Source organism: Euphorbia lathyris, chromosome 1 (genome assembly GCF_963576675.1).
Source record: "Euphorbia lathyris chromosome 1, ddEupLath1.1, whole genome shotgun sequence".
Classification (NCBI taxonomy): Eukaryota; Viridiplantae; Streptophyta; class Magnoliopsida; order Malpighiales; family Euphorbiaceae; genus Euphorbia; species Euphorbia lathyris.
Genome location: NC_088910.1, coordinates 59,712,578 through 59,729,920, shown reverse-complemented (window position 1 = coordinate 59,729,920; position 17,343 = coordinate 59,712,578). Strand labels below are relative to the sequence as shown.

The 17,343-nt window shown below is 35.7% G+C and overlaps 1 non-coding gene across 1 annotated transcript; it reads right to left on the bottom strand.

Annotated features, from left to right (window-relative positions):
* Positions 1 to 2,951: 2,951 nt before the first annotated feature.
* LOC136215926 (small nucleolar RNA R71) lies at positions 2,952 to 3,058 on the bottom strand. Its single transcript, XR_010682928.1, has one exon. It is a non-coding gene; the product is annotated as a small nucleolar RNA R71 (small nucleolar RNA).
* Between the last annotated feature and the right edge of the window lie 14,285 nt (positions 3,059 to 17,343).

The window sequence follows — 17,343 nt, the reverse complement described above, 5'->3', positions numbered from 1 at the left end:
ACGGACTAATCGTATATTTCTTTAAGTTTAAAATTCATTTGAAACCTTTTCTTTCTCGTTTTGAAAACCGTTTTGAGCATACATTATTGAAAAGCCATTTTAGTAAAGAATCACCCATTTACATCAGTTCAATATACATATAAAAGAGAGGGGGAGAAGGAAGAATTGATTTATTTGTAACATTATTTATGCTTCGTGTCACATACTAATTCTATACTAATTCACTTCCCCAAAATGAGTTTATTTACATGGTTCGTACCTTAATCGTCGTGGGAACGATTTAGGTACGTTTTAAAACCCCGTTTAATGATGTTCACTCGAATCGCCGTTGGAACGACTCGGGCGTTGAAAATGTTGGGATAAAAGCCTTTGATAAGAAAACGTGGTTAAACATACAAGTCAATTTATTTTGTATAAATCATTTAAGAAAACGATTCAAAACTTCATTATTTGCAATGAAAACGATTTTAATTATAAGGTTCACTTAATCCGTCGTTGGAACGGACTAAGGTTTTAAAACGTGTTGTTTTGGAAACAAGTTAAAGATGTCAAGAAAACGTTATTTACACTTTTAGAACCTCTAGAAAAGCCTTTAGTTTAAATCATCAAATTGAAAACTCTTTTTGGTGATTTATTTCCCCCTTTTGACTCAATGGACTCTTTACTTGTCATAATTACCACAATAAACATATTAAATCAAAATTCACTCCAAATAAAGCCCATTTGAAATATGGACCCATAAATGTCCAAAGAATAAAGAAAATAATATAGACATATTATATACATTTTAGCCAAAAAACCCATGAAATATTTATAGAGAAAATAAGGATAAGTGAAAAGATACTATGTAATAAACATATAAGAAATGATAATAAAAATACTAAATATAATACATTTTTACTTTAAACATGTGAAAATAATAGATAAAGCTCCTAAATAAGAAAATAACATTTATCCCCAAAATAGTTTCACCTAATAATAACTAATATAACCCGAATAGCCCAAAAGCTATATATATATATATACATAATGTAGTTTAAATATCAAAATAATACCCATTATCCACAAAATATCTACTAATTAATTACTTCCAAAACACCCAAATAAATAACATTCTAAAATAAAATCCATTATCATTTAAATGAAGGAAAAAGAAAATATATATATACATATACTTATATTAGATTAAATCAAAAAATGATATATAAATATCCTAAATAACTATATATACCAACTATCCAAACATAGTTTGAAAATATTTATTACATAACTACATATATATATATACAAAGGATTAGAAGCTTAAAAGTTGAGAAAGATGGACTAAAACAGCATTTTTTACATTCTGGCAGATTTACCGACGGAAAATCCGTCGGTAAACAGCAATTAGTGACAGAAATGGTAAATTACAGCAGCACTCCATTTATTTCCAGATTTATTCAAAAGCTTTAAATTAAGTCTAATTCAATCGTTTTGGATTTCCGAACTACCAAAAATGGATCATAGTCAATCGGAAGTTCCTAAAACGACGTTTTTATTTTAAAACGTAAAAAAAACTTATAATTACAACGTCTTTTAATACCCGAACTACCCTTTTTATCGGATCACGGTTCGTATTGGGATATCAAAACGAGGTTTTTTTTTATTTTAAAATAAAACCAAATTTTATTCAATCCGAAATGGAAATTAAATAAATACACCAAATTAAATAAAAAGTGATAAAATAAATGAACAACTAAATAAATAAAAACTATAAAAATAAATAAAGGAAAGAAATAAATTAAATAAAAATAAAAACGAGTCTAGTCCTCGGATAATACCTTAAGTTCGGTATTGACGGTTGACGTCGGTTGATTCCACGAATCGTGCTTCCCGTTGTTTTTGGTAAAATTTTAACTCTTAGGAGATTTGGAATTTTTAGGAAAAAAAATGTTTTTTCCCAAAAAATCAATTTTCTCTCTCTAAAAATGTTTAGAGTGAGAAAATCTTTCCCAAAAAGCCTCCACCTTCCTCAAATGCATGGGGATCCGTGCCTTTTATAGGCATTGGATCCCCGGACGGAATGGGCGACGCCCGAGCAAGATCGGGCGTCGCCCAAAGGGGTTGGGCGGCGCCCAAGCCATGTTGGGCGGCCGCCCAACCTCTGTTGGGCTATCGCCCAACATTGTTGGGCGATCGCCCAACAATCGTTGGGCGCGCGCCCAACCGACATTAGGCGCTCGGCCAACGATCTTTGGGCGCTCGCCCAACGTCGTTGGACGCTCGCCCAACGGCCTCCGGGCACGCTCGCCCGACGCCTGTCGGGACGCGTCTCGCGCCGTCGGGCGTACACGCCCCGTGGCTGTCGAGCGCGCGCTCCGCGCCGCCGGGCTCGTGTGTCCAACGGACGTCGAGCACGCGCCACTCGTAGTCAGACGCGTGCGTCCAGCGGACGTCGAGCGCGCGCCCCGTGCTATCGGGCGGGCATCCGACCATCGTTGGACGCGCGTCAGCTGCCGCTAGGCGCTCGCACCGCGCCGCTGAGCACTCGCGAGCCGCCCAATCGACGACCGCGCACCATCGCAACTTCTCCTTCCTTATTATATATTATTTTTTTGTTTTTAAAACTTCCGGAATCAACCGTTTCAACCGTCTTGTTTACAGGTTTTCGTCACAGGTCCTCCGACTCGGTGTCTACACCTGCGTTGCTTAATATGTTGCAAAATAATGTAACGTTTTACGGGTTACCTAACGAAAATCCTAATACCCATTTGACAAATTTCTTAGAAATTTGTGACACTTTTAAAATTACTGATGTAACTGCAGAAGCAATCAAACTTCGCCTTTTTCCTTTTACTTTGAAGGATCGAGCCAAAGAATAGTTAACTTCTATGCCAGCCGCATTAATTGAGACTTGGGAGCAATTAGCCCAAGCATTTTTATCAAAAAAATTTCCTTTAGAAAAAACCGCAAGAGTCATTAAAGAGTTAACATCTTTTTCTCAAAATGATAGTGAAACTCTTTATGAGGCTTGGGAACGTTTTAAAGAACTTCAACGTTTATGCCCACACCACCAATTGCCCGCTGAACTTTTAATGCAAACATTTTATAATGGACTAAATCCTACAACTAGAGGTTCATTGGACGCTATGTCTGGAGGGTTATTCATGAAGAAAACATCTGCCCAAGCAAGAGAACTTTTGGAGGAAATGGCAATCAACAGCTGTATGTGGCCCGCGGAACGTGGACACATACCATCAGCAAAACCATCATCCTCAACTACTTCATCAGTTAAAGGTATAGTGAATCTTGATCCAGTAGCGATGTTGCAAGCCCAATTTTCTGCCTTATCGCACAAAATTGATAGGTTTATGGCACCGTGTGATTCTAATGGTCAACCAATCCAAACAGATGTGGATTACGAAGGTATGAGTGAAATTGAACAGGTAAATTTTGTCCAAGGGCAAAACCAAAATAATAACCCTTATTCCAATACATATAATCCTGGATGGAGAAATCATCCTAACTTTAACTGGAAGGATAATAATAATGCTAATGCTAATCAAAATCGTACTACCAATTATCAAAATCAATCTAGAGACACGATTAGCACTTTATCTTCTAAAATCGACAAATTCATTGATGCTATGAGCGGAAAAATAAGTAATCACGACGATGGTTTTAAACGGATCGAGAATAAATTCGATCAGCTTATTAAAAACCAATCATCTAGCATCCATAATTTGGAGATTCAAATTGGACAACTCGCTAAATCAATTCCATCCCGCAAAGAGGGAAGTCTTCCAAGCCATACGGAAGAAAATCCGAAAGAGCATGTTAAGGCTATCACTCTTCGTTCAGGGAAAAACTACTTAGGCCCGAAAATGCCCGGAAATTCGACTTTACCTGGAACTGATTTATCGAAGCCCAAAGAGGATACATTAAGACAAAAAGATGCACCAATTGACTCTAGTACAAAAACTTTTGTACCCAAACCACCTTTTCCACACAAAGTCCGCAACAAGGACTATGATAAACAACTTTTAACATTTTTAGACAAACTTAAAAATTTGCATATTAATTTGACGTTTATGGATGCAATTACGCAAATTCCCAATTATGGTAAATTCCTCAAAGATTTAATTTCAAAAAAAATCAGTTGGGAAGGAATTTCATCCATTTCGCTAACTGAAGATTGTAGTTCAATTGTGTCAAGTAATTTGCCCACAAAACTCAAAGATCCCGGATGTTTTACCATTCCATGTAAATTGGGCGATATAGAATTCCCAAGTTGTCTTTGTGATTTAGGAGCAAGCATTAACTTGATGCCATTATCTATTTTTAATAAGTTAGGCTTAGAAGAAGACATTAAACGTACCAATATGGTTTTACAATTAGCGGATCAAACCACTAAAAGACCATACGGTATAATTGAGGATGTTTTAGTTAAAGTTGACAAATTTATTTTTCCTACCGATTTCGTTATTTTAGATTTTGCTTATGATGTAAATTGTCCGCTAATCTTTGGTAGACCGTTCATGAACACGGGACGTGCTCTAGTTGATGTGTCGGAAGGGAAAGTAGTTTTACGAATAGGAGATGATAAGATTGAGTTTGATATGAACCAAGCGATGAAATATCCTATGGAAGATTTTGCTTGTATGAAACTTGATTTAATTGAAGAATGTGTAAATGACATTGTTCAAAAAGAAGAAATAATAGAACCTATAATGAGTGAGGAACTAGAAGATAAGGACCCAGAACCTTTGATTCGAGAAGATGGACCAGTTCCGCCTTCAATTGTAGTTCCACCTAAATTAGAACTTAAAGAATTACCAAGTCATTTGAGGTACGCTTTCTTAGGCGAAGGCGATTCTCTACCTATTATTATCTCTAACAAATTAACACAAGTCCAAGAAGAGAAATTGAAAGAAGTTGTTAGAAATAGGATAGGAAGTATGGGTTGGCAAATTTCAGACTTAAAAGGTATTAATCCAAGTATTGTAATGCATAGAATTCATTTAGAAGAAGATAAGCCACCTAAAGCGGATAGGCAAAGACGCCTAAATCCGAACATAAAAGAAGTAGTAAAAATGAAATTACTAAACTTCTGGACAATGGAAGCATCTACCCTATCTCGGATAGTGAATGGGTTAGTCCAATCCATTGTGTACCTAAAAAGGGAGGCATAACAGTTGTAAGGAATGAAGAAGGTGAATTAATACCTACGCGAACCACCACTAGTTGAAGGGTTTGTATAGATTATAGAAATTTAAATAAAGCAACTAGGAAAGATCATTTTCCTCTTCCTTTCATTGATCAAATGATCGAAAGGATAGCTGGTCATGCTTTCTACTGTTTTCTTGATGGTTATTCCGGATTCTTTCAAATATACATTTACCCGGATGACCAAGATAAAACAACCTTCACATGTCCTTACGGAACATTTGCATATAGAAGAATGCCCTTTGGTCTATGTAACGCACCTGCAACATTTCAACGTTGTATGACTGCAATTTTTAATGATTTCATTGAAGATATCATGGAAGTTTTTATGGACAATTTTTCAGTTTATGGAGATTCTTTTGATTCGTGCCTAGAAAATTTGGATAAAGTTTTGTCTAGGTGTGAAGAAACAAATTTGGTATTAAACTGGAAAAAATGTAATTTCATGGTTGACGAATGAATTGTTTTAGGTCACAAATATCTGAAAAAGAATTAGAAGTAGATAGAGCGAAAACCTCAGTAATAGAGAAATTACCCCCTCCAACTACTGTTAAGGGAGTAAGATCATTCTTAGGACATGCTGGTTTTTACAGAAGATTTATTAAAAAAAATTCTGTAATTTCCAAACCACTTACTAATTTACTCATGAAAGATTCAACCTTTGATTTTAATGAAGAATGCGTTAAAGCGTTCGAAACATTGAAAACAGCTTTAGTCAGTGCACCTGTTATTGCTAAACCCGATTGGGATCTACCATTTGAAATTATGTGTGATGCAAGTGATTTAGCTGTCGGATGTGTTTTAGGTCAAAGGAAAGATAAGAAACTTCATGTCATTTATTATGCAAGTCACACACTGTCTGGTGCACAATTAAACTACACCACAACTGAGAAAGAAATGTTAGCCGTAGTTTTTGCATGTGACAAGTTTAGGTCATATTTATTAGGTTCAAAAGTTATTATTTATACTGATCATGCAGCATTAAGATATTTATTTGCTAAGAAGGATGCAAAACCACGTCTAATTAGATGGGTTTTATTGTTGCAAGAATTTGATATAGAAATAAAAGACAAAAAGGGAGTTGAAAACCTTGTCGCCGATCATCTATCGAGACTTGAAGATGAAAACAGTCCTATAGGTGGAACTACCGGTATACGAGATGATTTCCCTGATGAACACCTCTATCAAATAAAAAGTGCCATGTCACCATGGTATGCAGATATTGCTAATTATCTTGCAGCCAATATTGTTCCGGAAGGATTAGATTTCCAACAAAAGAAGAAATTTTTCTTCGATATTAAACAATATTTTTGGGAAGATCCCTTTTTGTTCAAGACTTGTGGTGACGGGATAATTAGGAGATGCGTTGGTGAAAATGAATACGAATCCATAATGTCGGAATGTCATTCTAGTTCTTATGGAGGACATAATGGAGTTAACAAGACAGCTGCTAGAATATTTGAAAGCGGTTTCTTTTGGCCTACGATGTTTAAGGACGTCCGTTCATTTATTACTCGTTGTGATAAGTGCCAAAGAACAGAAAATCTAGGAAGGAAAGATGAGATGCCCCTCACAACCATATTAGAAGTTGAAGTCTTCGATATGTGGGGAATAGATTTCATGGGACCTTTTCCCACTTCCAATGGTAAAACTTACATATTAGTTGCCGTCGATTATGTTTCGAAGTGGGTTGAAGCAATTGCAACCTCGACAAACGATTCTAAAGTTGTCGTTAATTTTCTTGACGATATATTCTGTAGATTTGGTTGTCCAAGAGTTATCGTTAGTGATGGCGGTACTCATTTTATAAACAAGAGTTTTGAAACGCTTATGAAAAAATATGGAGTACGCCACCGCGTATCAACGCCGTACCATCCTCAGTCAAATGGTCAGGCGGAGATATCAAACAGAGAACTCAAATGGATTCTCGAAAAAACAGTTTCATCTTCTAGAAAAGATTGGTCTTCTAAACTCAATAATGCGCTATGGGCATACCGTACTGCATTTAAAACACCAATAAGAATGACTCCGTACCGCTTAGTGTATGGGAAGGCATGTCATTTGCCAGTCGAATTAGAACACAAAGCCTATTGGGCTATTAGAGAACTAAACTTTGATTTACGACAAGCATGTAAGAAACGTTTGCTCAATTTGAATGAGTTAGATGAGTTACGTCATCTATCTTACGAAAATGCAAAGATTTATAAAGAAAAAGTGAAAAAATGGCATGATGCCAAAATTAAAGTTAAACACTTTAATGTTGGGGATAAAGTGTTGTTATTTAATTCACGACTTCGTTTATTTCCAGGAAAACTTAAGTCCAGATGGATAGGATCATATTTAGTCGTCAAAACATTCGATTATGGTTCTTTAGAACTGGAAGGTCCTACCGGAGTTCGATTCAAAGTTAATGGTAATCGATGTAAAATCTATTACGAAAATATTTCCCAACTAGGAATTGAGTTCATAACAAGATTGTCTGACGTATAAATTACTCAGTTTTTTTTACACAGTTTATTTTGTTTTATTGTTTTTATATTTTTTTATTTATTTTGTTATATTTTATTTTATTTTATTTTATTTTTTCCAAAATTCCATTTTTATGATTAGATGACTTTATGTTATGATTTAAATGCATAAAATATTTCTATTTCATGATTTTAGATTTAATTTTTAGGAAATTAAGATGAATTTGAAGTTTCAGGCAATTCTCTGCCGCGAATTTAGAATTCCCTGCCGAGAATCCTCTTTTTTAGAACAGTCCAAATAGGTTAGGATTTCTCTGTTCATACCGAGAATTTTAAATTCTCTACCGTGAATCGGGAGGTAGCTTAGACGCCTGATTTCCGCAAGGAAATCAGCGTGTCGCGACCGCGGCTTTGCCATTCGCGGTCGCGACACGCGTGTTTCCTGCACTATCAGGTCTGCAACACTCTAACCCTTTCGACGAACCTCTTGGCAAACGAAACATTAAGTTTCTTCATTTCCGAAAGGTGCAATTTATACCTTTTCATAATAAAACGATACCTCTTTTCATTTAAACTCTTATAAATTAATCCTAGAGGATTCAAGTTCTGTTACAATTCTTTTTCATCTTTGTCAGAACCCTGATTTTCTTCGCAAACACCGTTCTTTACTAAAGTAACACAAACTTTGCACCATGCCTACCAAGAACAAACCATCTAGGCACAATACTGCCTCAATCAACAAACGCCCAGACTTATCCAAGCGATATGGGGCGCCTTTTCCTATCTTCAGTCACGATGAAGGTAGGCGTTATTGGAATCACCGTTACAAATTCTTCACCGAAATGTTGTATATGGATGAATTTCTTAATAGCCAAATAGGCATTTCTGATGACATGAGCCGCTATATGGAGCGCCTAGGGTGGACAAAATTCGCCCAAATGCGATTTCCAATAATAGGCGACTGGATACTCGAATTCTTCTGTACCGTGCGTTTTACTAATAAACGACGAATACGTCTCAGTTTTCGTCGAGAAGGCGAAATCTTCACTTTCGGCTATCCTGAGTTGCATGCTTGGTTTGGTTTTCCCCCGAGGGATACAATCAAACGTCATCCTGGACGAGACATGACATCCTCGGACATTTGGAGAATGCTCACTGGATTCTGGCGATTCAATTCAAAACTCGCCTATAATCACTCTTTTCGCTCCAACTCCATGCTGTATTTACACAAATTTCTGTGTCACAGTTTATTCGGACGCACATTCAGTAGTGTGGTCCGTGACATAGATTTGTATGTTCTTGGAGATATATTCCAGGGAAATGCAGTGGATTCTTCCAAAATTCTGATGGAAGGTCTTATCGCCGCTTCTCGATCCAAAGATAAGAAGATTGGGTTCGGCAATATAATCTGTGGAATAATTCTCGGTTCAAATGGTACTATTGATATCCCCTGGAGTGATGATGAATTCTTCCCGACAATTGACTATGAATTTCTCGAGCACGAAGGACTTGTGAAACGTGTCTTTCGAGCAGGGCCTCAATTTTTGTCTGCACCGGAACGTGAAACTTTCGTGCAGTTTCAAATTGATCGTATTAAGGCTAGAAATATCCCGTTAGATAGGGATGAATATGTAGAATAGTTTATGTTTTTCATTTTATTTTTTTGTATATATTTTGTTTTGTATTAATTATTAGTTTGTTTTCATTACATGTACATATGTTAAAATAATAAAGATCTTATTTCATTCAATTCTTAATTTTTATCCATTTGATCCATTATCTATGCTGTTGCCGCTTTTCGCTTGTTGAAGAAGTTGAGTTTGCTGCCCGAGGTAGAGCACTCAATGGGCTAGGGTGGCCCCATTTCGCTACTTAGCATATTTCATATGAGTAATTTCTAATTTTTCTTACTCAAATTAAGATAAAAATGATTCACTTGAACTAATATGGTTTTCTATTTTTCCACACGTATATCTACATTTTATTTATAACTCAATTTCTTTTCAATGCATTAGGTTTTCATTTAATCAATTCAATTCATGTATTAAATATGTTTTACCATGCACTTATTATGCATTTAATATGGTTCTCTTAACTTATATGCATAAATGAATATTTAAGTTTCATTAATTCTTCATAATCAATTTATTATACTTTAATTCAATTTATTAAGTTTCAACCTTTGGTTTTCCTTGGAATTAATGACATTTATTTAAGTTTTAAGTGCAGGAACACTAAATATTAAGTTCAGGAACCATTTCCTCAACAAAATTGCACAAACCATGTCAAAAGGCACCAAAATAGGCCATTTTTACCAATTCTCTACCGAGAATTTATTAATTCTCGGTATGAGCAGCAACTTTGGCAGAATTTCAGGGCGAAAATTCCCTGAAAATCGCGTGCCGCGGCCGCGGCTTTGCCATTCGCGGTCGCGACACGCGTATAAATTGCCCTTTTCAATCCGATTTTGCCACCAAATTTTGTCTATTCCTATTCCTATTCTACCTATTCACCTACCTATACAACCCTTATAAACCTACCTCTTACACAAACCTCACATCACCTCTATTTTTACCCAATCCCTTACTCTAAACTCTTCCCCAAAAATCTACTTTTACCCTTCCCAATTTATTCACTCCAATTTCTATCCTCTTTTCTCTTTCAATCACTTCCAATTCAAAACCCTAACCTCATCTTCAAGCTTTACTTTTTCTCTCAAATTCTTCTTCTTCTCACACCCTAAAACCACAAAACACCATCACCATGGTTAGAACTAAGCGTGTTGGTAACAAGCCCGCTGTTACGGAAGCTAATCGCCTTCGGGTTCAATGCGGAGCTTATTTTGACATCTATTCGGAGGAAGAAGCCGCTCGTTTCAAACATTTTTCTCAAGCCGACCGCCAATTTGTGGATATGCACTTCTTAGACTTCCATTCGGTAAGAGCATTAAATTTCTCTACTCGAATTGATGGCTTTATTGAAGCTTTGGGTTGGCAAGAATTCGTTAATATGCGTTTCCCGCGTATTAATGAATATGTAGTGGAATTTTTGGTCACTTTGACCATGAACAAGAAGAAAACATCAATTTCTTTTAGGAATAATGGTATCCCTTACACCATTGACTATGAAGCAATGGGCAATATGTTTGGTTTCCCTACTTCTGATTTTTATGATAAGCCTAAGGATTTTGATAATGATGCGGTTTGGCAAACTCTTTCGGACCAAGACTATTTTAATTCGAAAAACACTTCAAGCAAGTTGATTAAGGACAATTGTGTGTTCTTCTTTCATAAGTATTTGAGTTTCTCCTTGTTTGGTCGTGTTGAGAGTTCTAAGGTTCAGGTTCGGGATTTGTATGTTTTGGATAGTTTGCTTAAAGGCTTGCGGATTGATAGCATTGGTATTTTATTTGATAATTTGTTCCGTGCTTCGAGGGCTACTACCATTCAAATCCCTCTTTGTAATTTTATCACCGCTATTGTGTTGGAAGCACGGGGTGAGTTGGCCGATTATAACATGTCCACCTACCGTGGGTATGTTCCGCTTTTGGACATCTCGGCTCTTGAGCGAGCTCATTTATTGCTTCCACAAGGACCTCCCGTCTTTATTTCATATGCTACCCGAATTGCCCATCTTCATGGCACTATGGGTGGTGGCGCTTCAAGTTCTCAATTTGTAGGTACCGAAGGCGGCGGAGAGGCGGCAGGCGAGGAGGATGAACCACCGGCTCAAGCACAACCCCAAGCACCTCAAACGGCGGATGATCCGGTAGATTTGCGGAGGATTTTGAACCAAATCAATTCCAACAATTGTCAAATGAATTTAAGAATTGATGATTTGGTTGAAAACAATATGGTGATGAATGACAACCTCAACCTTTTGAGGCGTGAACATCGATCGACTCGGCATCGGATGCTTTCCTTTTTCCGACGCCGCAATGTGGAGACGTCACCTACACCTCCCGATTCCCCACCTCAAGCTTAGGTTGTTTTCTTTAATTTTATTATCTTGTTATAATTTGGTACAATTTTCATTTTCATATGTTTGGTACAATTTTCAATTTTTAATTTTATGTTGAATGTTTCATTTGCACCATTCCTATCTTTATTTCGTATGCTTAAATTTTTGTGCTTTTATTCTTGATATCTCGCTTTTGCACCAATGAGGACATGGTCCAATTTAAGTGTGGGAGGAGATGTACATCATTTTCATTTTTCTAGCACAAATAACAAATGCAACGAATCATTTATAACAAATGCAACGTCTTTTGCAACATAAACTTGTTTAAAACGCTATTTTTATTAACTTCACATTTTCATATATTTTTAAAAATTAATCATAAGTTAATATGATTATTTTTAGGTTATCATTATCGTTAGAAATTATATTTCTATACGGGTAATATTTTTCAAAAATTTTCACGAATCTCCGATACGATTTTAAGTAAAAATTGTCTCGAGTGAATGTATTTTAAATAAAAAATTCTTTATTCAATCTCTATTTTTATATCATGAAATCATGATACAATAAATCTTATTTTAATTTTCAATTAGGTTTATAGGCATTAAATTGAACTAACAATTTTAGCTCGGTTTGATTTCGTCTTACATTAACACCAATTGAAGTTTTTAAGGAAACTTTAGCCATAATACATTTTGAATTTTAAGTCAATATAGGATGAATGTGCTATTTTTCTTTTTCCCAAGTTACAATTTTATAATTCATATTAATCAATCAATTAGTTGAATTCTTAACTTTTGGCCACGATTGAGACCAACCTTATCACAATCGAGGTATGAAAGGGAAGAAAATTAAGTACCGTTTACTTTTGGCCACGGTTGCGACCACCCTTATCACAATCGATGTATGGAAGGAACATTAAAAGCAAAAAAAAAATTATAAGCGTGTATAAGTTTAAAGTAATGATTGCGTCCACCCATGGCATGGTCGGTACCTCTTAAGCAAACACAAAGCAATAAAATACGTATAAAGTTACGATCAAGACCACCCTTATCTCGAGCGTAACTAAGCAATAATTAACCCAAGTACTTATTTAAAATAATATATCTCATATATTAGTTTAGGTTTGGGAAAGGAAATTTTGTGCTTTGAAATGCCTTGAGACGAAAGACTCAATAACATGCGTGCTTACATTGTCCCGAATGCTTCAATTCCAAATTGGAAATACAAGACGAGTGATATAATCGTATTTATACTAAGTTAGTTTGATATTTTGCGTATAAATTTGCCATGCGAAGTTAGTCTTTTCGGCTTAACTAATTTAAAAGGTAATACAGAGATATATGGTTTATTTTCATAAAGAGATTAGTTAGAGAATAAATTCAGTGAAATTTTGCTCGGGACTAGCAAAAGATTAAGTGTGGAGATTTGTTAAGCCCAAAATATACCTAAAATATCATCAATAATTACATCAATATTGCTACGAATTTATGATATTTATAACCATTTAGAAAGCTTTTACTCTCGAATATGTTTCTTTCATGCAAGGTACATAAATATTTGGTAAAATCCAAATAGGAGTAAAAAGAGCTCAAAAATAGAAGAAAAGCCCTACAAAAGGAGTCAAAGACGATGAAAATTAATAACGCCAAGTCGAGGACACGAACGAGAGCGAAGAAGTGAAAAATGCTCCGTGCCGCGACCGCGGCCCCCACTATTCACGGTCGCGACACGCGTCCCTCAGCCTCTCCTTCCCTTCGTCTGAAGTACAATTGATGCTCCCCCATTCGGGTGGAGAATTTAATATTCTCGGTACGAGCAGGAGATTTTAGAGGCCTAGTTACACACTTTCGTTTTTGACGAAACGCGATCGTTCGGGTGGATAAAGACGACCTTTCGCAGCGGACACGATCCTTCACAACGGACACGACACTTCAATCAAGACTCTTCAACATCTATAAATAAAGAGTTGATGGAGAGTTGAAATATAGTGTGTTATATGTGTAGAAGAAAGAGATTAGTGTAGAATTTATGCAGAAATTCCGAATCAAGTGATTCAGAAGTTAGATTTCGATTCTGTTCAAAAGCAATATGATGTACACACATTGTTTACAAAATAATAACAAATTCAGTAGCGTTTAGACATTGTTCCAGTTTAGTTTACATTTTGGTAGTGGACCGACCCAGTCTCTATTACGAAGATTCAACGAGAAGATTGAGTAGAGGATTCGCCCCTGAGCCTGACAAACTCTAACGAAACCCAAGGAAAGGATTGACAACCCGTTCACTTGCACGCCGTCGAAGAATTCAATGCTCCATGTTCTCTGTAAACTTGTATCAATTTATATTTCATCTAATAAAGTCTGTTCTATTCGATAGATTTTTATGCAGCACTTATGGTAACCAATCCACTAAAGTGACTGCTGGTGTTTTCATTAAAACGTAGTTTAATTCAAAATCTTTACAAGGAAACTTTGTTGAACACTTAGGCAAATTATTATCTCGGTAGAGTTTTAATTTGGTTAAGGGCAATTATCTCGGATAAGGGTTTTGTCGCGTTCAAAGCCTATTAATTAGAGGTTCCGTCATTTATTTCATCTTTATAATTCGTACAAAGTTTAAAGTTGTTTTCTTTGCTTAATGCAAACAAATATACTTGTTTACTTTTTTAAAGTACTAAAACGTTCCTGTTTTGCAAATTCATTTTTAATCAGATACTTTCTAACGTCTTCACATTCTAATCTAATTCTCATTATAGCAATTTCAAAACCAAAACCGATTTAAAACGATTTTCCCATATTATAAACCTAAAAGTAAATTTAACCGATTCAAAATAAGTTTTTGTTAAAAAAAAACGTTCCCTGTGGGATCGATATCTTTTATTACTACAAGCGTATACCGTGCACTTGCGGAAATCGCTCAACAATGATATCAATATTTGATTCATTAATTTCACATGTTAATTTTTTAATTGGTTGGTGTGCTATCTATCATCAAATTAATAGCCCGATGCACGGATGACATGGTAAAACATGGGGATTTTTTTCTAATAGTATTTTCATCATCATAGAGACTAGAAATTTTAGTATACATTAGACGCATGTACGACGTGGTATGTCAGGCCATTGATTTGATAACATGTGATATATTTTAGAGTTTAGGACTTATATTTTGAGGTCAAGAATTTTATCTAAATAATTAACTAAAAATATATAGTTAATTAGTTATCGATGTTAATTTTTAATTGGTTGATGTGCTACATGTCATCAAATTATTAGTCTAGTGCACTGATGTAGTGGTGAAACAAAAGAAAAATTTTCCTTTTTTTGGAGCAATATTTTCCATCATAATTTAGAGTTCAGTTTGATGACATATCACATATCTTAGAGTTCAGTTTTATAAATTAGGATTTACAGTTTATATTTTAAAATCTAAAATTATATTTTGCTCTAAAATTTTATATAAATAATTAACTAATTGATTATATACTGAGAAAATGATTATATATAATTAATTTTTAATTGGTTGATGTATCACATGACATAAAAATTAATTGAAATGTACTTTTTTTAAAAGACACTTATTTTCAAAATTAATGTTTTTTATTTTTAAAAAGAAATTATTGTAAGAGAAAAAATGAGTTATAGTAAAATAATTAAAAAATGAATTGCATTACCTTTCAAAAAAAATAGCCGCCTTATTCTTTCTCCTTCTCTTCTCAAACTGAGAACTGTTTGAGGAGGAGATTATGTGTTGCCTAGCCCAATGGGCAGTGGTTCATAGAGATGATAGTGGATATGTGGTCTTAGTTATTGCAGTGGGCCTTACTTATTTTTCTAAACATTAGTCGGACTTTTTACACGAATAACATAACTAACTATAAAATTAGAATATATACATAGGATAAGACGATGATAGCCGCTCTCTCATCCAAATCATAATCTTATATTAGTGCGGCGATGATGGCCGCTCTCTCAGCCAAATCATCATCTCCTATTCATTGGTGTCTTTCTTTGCTTCCTTCTTGATCTGGAGATCTGGATTTGTATTTGAGTGAAGTGGTTTTAAAATTTGCGTTTTCGGCCTTTGTGAATTTTGAATTTTGTGTTATAGGATAAGCTATGTTATCAGGAAAAAGAAGAAAAACCTAGCGTCGCGCATCCTCTATTTTCATTCATACTGATCTCCATGTTTGGTCTTTTCTGGATCATCAACAATAGTTAAAAATCAGTAATTAGTGAGATCGGATAGGAGGAAAAATATAGAAGTTGTCGGCCTTTCAAATTTATATTTGAATCTCTTGGTTTATAAACCCTAGGTTCGAAATTGCAGTGTCAAGTTTTTTGCACTAATCCATCGTTCTTGTTAATTTTATGTCTCTCCGCGTGGAGTGTTTTTCCATCTTTTGAATTTTCCATCTTTCGATCGTTTTCTGATTGTAATTCTCAAACATACCAATGAGTATCCTAAGCTGGAACTGTAAGTTAATGTTCTTGTGGATCTGGTTAGGGTTCATAGGCCTATGGTTACTTTTTAATGGAAACTATAATTAAAGAAGAGAAAGTGATAACAGTTTCTACTGGTTAGGGTTCATAGGCCTATGGTTACTTTTTAATGGAAACTATAATTAAAGAAGAGAAAGTGATAACAGTTTCTAAAAAACTTGGTTATAGTGGATACTTTATTGTCGATGGGCCTGGTCATGGGGGTGGTCTTGCTTTACTATGGAAAGAGAATATTCGGTCACCATACAATCTTCATCTCTTAATCATATTAATGCTTTTATCACTTTTCCAAACATACCAGTTTATCGTGTTACTGGTTTCTATGGATTCCCAGAAAGACAGCGACGGAGGGCCTCTTGAGATTTGCTGCGATCCCTCAAAGACCAAGATGGTTTAGCCTGGTGTTGTATCGGGGATTTTAACGATGTGCTGAGTTTGTGTAAGAAACGAGGGGGAAGAAGTCAACCTAATTGGCTTGTTGAGGGATTTAAGGAAGCTGTAGAAGCGAGTGGTTTAGGTCCATCCCTATGGACGGTCATCCATTCACCTGGGAAGTCGGGCGCGGCACGGATAGATGGATTGAAGAAACTCTCGATCGTGCTCTTGTCAACGCAAAGTGGAAAGAATTGTTTGCTGACTCTAGAATCCGGAACCTTGCAACTGTGTCTTCTGATCACTCGGCTATCTTTCTAGAGTGTAAAATGTGGCTTCGTTGTTCTGGGATTAAACATTTCCGATTCGAGAATGCCTGGCTCCGGGTGTCTAATTGCGCAGCAGTTGTACATCAGGCATGGATGTCTGAGTCGAGTAGTTCGATATCGGATAAAAGTGCGACCTGTACTGAGGCTCTTAAGGGGTGGAGCTCCTTGCTGGAATCGAATTTCAAGCAATCCTTGGATATTACAGGACCCAGATGCAAGTCCATAAAGGTAGGAGGGATGTATATGGTATGGAGAGATATAAGCAAGCTTCACATGCGTATTTATCAACTTTAAAAAAACAGGATGACTTTTGGAAGCAAAGAGCTAAGTTGCTCTGGATGAGGGACGGAGATGCAAATTCCCAGTATTTTCATGCATACGCATCTGACAGAAGGAAAAGAAACAGTTTCTCGACACTGAAGGACTCTAATGGGATATGGCGCACAAAATGCAATGGGATGGACGATATACTGTTCGAGTATTTCAATGGAATTTTCACCAGTA